This window comes from Phocoena phocoena, chromosome 6 (genome assembly GCF_963924675.1).
Source record: "Phocoena phocoena chromosome 6, mPhoPho1.1, whole genome shotgun sequence".
Lineage (NCBI taxonomy): Eukaryota > Metazoa > Chordata > Mammalia > Artiodactyla > Phocoenidae > Phocoena > Phocoena phocoena.
The window spans coordinates 71,849,667-71,855,666 of NC_089224.1; positions in this window are offsets into that span (position 1 = coordinate 71,849,667).

The window sequence follows — 6,000 nt, forward strand, 5'->3', positions numbered from 1 at the left end:
GTTGGATTTATTAAGACACGATTCTTGGTTGAAATAAGCAGATGCCATCATGGTTTCTTTAAAAACTAAAAAATGTTCCTCAGCCTCCCTTCGGCCTGTTTAGAACTTGGCCCTGCGTAGAGCACCAGGCTCAGCCAGCCAGGGTTGCGCTTCATGCCTCCATTCTGTGTTCTCATGTAGGCGGCAGTTGCGTGAGGAACTGTGGCCCTGGCTTCTACGGTGACCCAGAGATGGGAGAATGTGAGCCCTGCCACCGAGCCTGCAAAACCTGCACCGGTGTTGGCCGCAACCAGTGTAGCAGCTGCGGAGAAGGGTTGCAGCTGCTGCATGGGACATGTGTGCATCTGGCCCAGACCCAGGTGGAAGGCAGATTCTGGAATGGTATGGACCTCCCAAGAGAGATTGCAGGTGTCTAGCTGACTCCTCTGCCGCCCCCCCCACCCCCAAACCCTTGCTTTCGGGATACCCAAGAGATGAAGGTTTCCAGTAAAAGAAAAGCCTGGAGTCCCAGAGCCCCTGTGATGCTCATTGCGGGAGAGGATAAGAGGCTATGGCTGGCATTTGGCAAGGAGGGAAAACCCAAAGGGCCACTGATGAGTGATCTGACCATTTGAGTTTCCACCTGGGTGGAGTAGACCGCAGAGCACGTAAAGAGCGTCAGAGAGAGAAATGACTACCATTTTCTCAAAGATTTCAGAATAGCTTCTATCACATTCACTTATCTCTTTATTAGAAAAGAGATAAAAGAAAACTACCAGTGGGATAGCTTGTCCAGTTAGACAAGGAAGGATCACTCTAAATTATGGGAACTTCAGCTGAAATGACTGATCTTTCTGGCTGGATTATTAGAACTTGCCATCATTCAAGCTTACCTTTTAAAAGTTGCCCCTCTAGTTGCAGATGGGGAAAGTGGGGGGCTTGAGAAGGAGCAGGAGGGAGGAAAAGTGTGGGAGCTTGGAATCTAACAGTAAAGGCCTGTATGTATTCATTCCCACCTGAGTCTTCAGAATTGGCCTCCAGACCCTGAAGCCTTGGTCACAGGCTTCCTGGCAAGGTATGACAACCTTGCAGTGACCTCTCCATGTCTGAGGTGGTTAAAAAACAAAATCCTCCTCCTGCTGGAAAAATCTGACTCACATTCTATGCAGAGACATTCATGAAAACAAGAGATGCTCTCCGTTTTGATTTCGAGGCGAGGATTTGTTTAAAAAGGTCATTCCAGTGCAGAAGCAACAGCGGCTGAAAGCAGGTCTGCTTGGGATGATTTTTCTAAGAGCTGGAGGGAAGGATAGATCTGGGGCAAGAGAAAAGCCTCTTGCTGGGTTTCAGAGGAAGGATGTCCACAGCTGCTGTCTACTTCGACAGTGTCGCATATGTGACTTAAAGGAAGAGCAGCTCGGAGACCATCACAAACCCAGCAGCCAAAGCCCACGGAGAACACTGGCCGATTTCAGAGACACAGCTAGGAAGAAAATCATTCACTCCAGACTGGGATATCTTCCGTGAATTAAAGCTGAACCAAAATGCTGAAAACGAGTTTGTCTGGCATTCAGGCATTTAAGAGGCGGTGCAAGCCAAGAGAAAAATAGTCTGGTGGTGTGTTTCTAGCTCAGAACATCTGTATTTTATCTGGCGTCCAGATGATGAAAAGGTTCAGGGAGCCAAGAGTCAGAGCAGATTGATTCCCCAAATGATTACACGTCCCTTTCAACTGGGCTACGCACTTCGCAAGCAGAAATCAGGTCTTGATTGCCCCCGCCCCCCTTTGTCGAAGCATCACACCTACCCCTCTGCGTGTTCTACTACCAAAACGTAATGTTTTTGAAGAGAGGAAGGAATTAGTCCACTTGGGGATTTAGTACTAAGGGATTCAGGAAGCAGATGAGAATATTTCTCATGGCTGGACAAAAGCAACAAACTCAATGACATGGCTGCACTTTCCCATATCTGTGACCTGGGAAATAAGACATGCAGACTCTGAACAATGAGAAAAACTTAGCTGAGCCAGGTAAGACCAGAGCTCAGCTTCCCCAGCATAGTTTAGGTACCACTGAAATGGACAGTAAATGAGAAATGTACTCCACAAGGCCCTGAGAGTATTTGAGCCAATGCCTACATTTTTCTCCTGACTTCGTTTCCTTAAAAAACAGGGCTGAGGTTGTAATAGGAGAGCAGAGGGTTCCAGAGAACAAGCACTAATTAACCGCACCTCTCAGATGATGGAAAGCAGATTGCAGTCATCCTGGGTCAACTCAGAGGGAGCCCAGACAAATCAGAGTGTTTATGAGAGAATGGAGCTACCTAGGTGGTACCAGCGAAGTGTTGCGTTGTTTCTGTTGTTTTAAACACAGATTCAGATCCAGGTAGGACAGAGAAGATGGGACAAACTTTAGCCCATTTCTTCACCCACACGACTGCCAGTGGAAACAATAAGCTCATGCTTGCATCTGAAGACTGTGACCACGCCCACTGTCTATGTCAGCATGTGTTGGGGAAATGCCCTTGAAATAAAAATCCAACTAGAGTCCACTGAACTCCTCTTTTAATAAGGCTACTTATGAGAGTGGTGAGGTTGACAGGTCAAACCCTTTGTCAATTACCAGCTGAGCCTGGGAATGCCTCCTATCCTGGTCCAAGGATGGAGATTTTCCTACACCTCATACCACAGCTGACAAATCCTCCAGCCAAGACCAAGTAATCTCCAGAGATCCTTCCTGCCACCTAAAAGTCACTGCACAAAAGTATAGATCGGGCTTCCCTGGTGGCACAGTGGTTGGGAGTCCACCTGCCGATGCAGGGGACATGGGTTCGTGCCCCAGTCCGGGAAGATCCCACATGCCACGGAGTGGCTGGGCCCGTGAGCCATGGCCGCTGAGCCTGCGCGTCCGGAGGGAGAGGCCACAACAGTGAGAGGCCCGCGTACCGCAAAAAAAAAAATAAATAAATAAAAGTATAGATCATCCCCAGATTCCCTGTCCCAGTCACTAACTAATATATTGTGAAGGTTACTTAGGCCAATGTCCCTGCGTGGCAATAATAGAACCAGTGTTAAACAGGCTGCTGCCAATGGCATCAGCAGTGGCTCAGGCACCACACAGAGCCACCGTTGGTGAAAATGTTCAGGGGTGGCAGGCCACGGGCTTTGAAAGAAGATGGTGGCTTCAGCTGGTTTCCTGAAACCATTGTTGGGAATGGAAACAGTGTACCCTATTACTGTTAAATCATTTGGGTTTTCTTAAGTGGTTTTCTCCCTGGTAGTGCTGGAAAGTCTTCGGAATAATTCCTGCACATTTCCCCTACCCACCTATTTCCCTCATTAAAACCATGTTTGTAGCAGGCTCTAATTACATATTCTGATGGGTAGTCTAATCTACAAAGCACAGACATGGTAAATTAACTTTTTATCTTTGACCACATCCTAACAATTTATCACTAGCCTGTCTTTCGATCTTAATTCCTATGCTCTGAGAAAGACTGAAATCCCAGAGTCAGTTACAAACACTGGAAGCCACTCATGTGTGAAAAAAAATTCTCAATAGTGGGGAGATATGTTGCTTCATAGTAACTGAACTTTAGAGAATTTTAAAGAAACCATGAGAATCTGGTTTTTTTAGAAGGACTTTGTAGATGTGTACAGTTGCCTCACTTAACTTACAAATGAGAACATGATTTTTACTTAATTAACCAATCACAACTCAGAGTGCAGAAAATACATGTTTCTGGGTAGCTAAGTAAACTTTTGGCCTAGTGGTATGAAGGAGCCACATGTATCTCCTTACACTGAGTATTAAACATCCAGGAATTTTATGAGTGGACCATTAAACCATTGCAACTTAAAATCAGCTATGGTGGGAATATTTACACCACAGCAATTGGTAAACAGGATGACTCAAGTTTTTGTTGTTGTTTCGTGTTCCAAAGAGCCATGTTACCAGTACATCACTGCTTTGACCTCTACCAAACTATTTTAAATTAAAGTGAATTACTAAAACATCTCTCTAGTGAACGTAGGCTTTAGAATTCGGCATACCTGAATTCAAATCCTGGCTCTGTTCTTTACTATCTCCATAACCTGGAGCAAGATATTCATCCTCTCCGAGCCTCAGTTTCCTCACCTATAAAATGAGAACATGAAACGGCCTCATACAAGGTCCTTTGGAGAACTGAATGAAAGAATACATATAAAGCCTCCAGCACATATGATGCAATAAAAGTTAATCTATTCTCTAACCCTTTAACCTAATCCAGTTTTAACCCATGAAACACTAGTTCACTTTCAAAACTGCCTCCTTGAGTTCATGAAAGAAAGCAATTTGGGGGCCTAAGGAGTAATACAGGTCTGGGAAAAATAGTCCCAGAAAGAAGGGCAAATGATGGTCAGTTGGGATGCCTAATAGCCAAGTTGAGTCCTGACTCAACCAAGAATGTGTACAAAGATGATAACAGCAGTTTTATTTATGATAACAAAAAAAAGGAGAGAGCAATCTAAAAATGTAACGAGAAAAAAATTAAGGAAATTATGGTTCATGCAAATACACAAACCATTAAAAATGTTTACAAAGAATCTTCATGGCAAGAGAAAATGCCTATAAGATGTATAATATTAAATGAAAAATGTAGGGTTGGTATTATATATGCAGAAGATGTAAATGATTACATATATATGCACGTATGTAATGATACTCACACATTCACTATAAAGATGGGAAATCTATATGCCGAAGTATACACAGTAGACATTTCTGGGTGGTAAGATCATGGGCAAACTTTATGTTCTTCTTTATATTGTTTGCATTAAAAAAATAAAACACTTTATTTTTTTTAATAAAAAAAGAACCTGTGCCCACTGCAAGCCCATCTTTGGTGAAGAGCCCGCTGCAGGAGCAACGAAGGTGGAAGTTTCAAATCAAAAGAGGTAACAGGGAAATAGGGAGGAGAAGACAATCAAATATGAGGAGAGTCTCTGTGATGTAGAAACCAACCCGAGAAGCCGGGCAGTGAGGAACAAGCAGGCATGCAGAAGTCGTGAGAGAAACAGAGAGAGGAGGAAAACACAACACAAAATATAAGTGGGCACCCAAAGGGAAAGACTGGGAGGAATCTCATCATTGGAGACTTCTAGAACATACAAGGACATTCCTGAGGTGCTAAGTGCTTATGCTTGGGAGAGGCTATCAAGAAAAGCTTCTGTCCTTGCAAATCTTTAAGAAAAGCACCATTTGCCTTCCCAGTCACTGCAGCCTTGTTTGAAATAGCAAAGATTGGAAAAAACTAAACGGCTACCAATAAGAGTAGAAAAATGAAGCATGACACATCCACACAATGGAATACTATGGAGCTATCAAAAAGAATGAGGAGGTTCTTTATGTACTGATAAAGAATGGTCTCCAGAATACTGAGTTACAAAAAAAAAAAAAAAAAAGGCAACATGATAAACATTGTGAACAGATAAAGTTTGTATAAGAAGGTTGGAGGGGGATGGGGAGAGAGGGGAGAGACTTCACGGTATGTGCCTTTTCTGCATTTTGAACCATGTATTGCTTATTTGATTTTAAAAATTTTAAATAAGAACCCCTGTTTTATAGGATTGAGTTATAGTCATTTTTGAAGGATGGACACTACATTTTCTTGGTCAAGGTGATCTTTTTTTTTGAGGTGGCGGAGGTCTTGTTCAGTCTAGAATTTCTGGAGTAGCAAAAAGAGAAACCATGATCAAGGTCAAATTTTACTTGTTGACATTAAGTCTCTAATCTTTCGTGATAGAAGAGCTCTGGCTGGAGATGACTTTATCCATTTGCTGAAGCCTGATTGCTAACTGTGTGTGCAGAGTACCCTCTAGTGGAGGAATGGGGACATTACAGAATTTTATACCAAGTATATTGGAGTAAAATATCCAACTGCCAGAATGTGAGATACGTATGTGTAATTACAAATGCATGTATATGTGTAAATATATACATTATATATTTTTAAATATGATAAAATTAATGAAAACGTTTA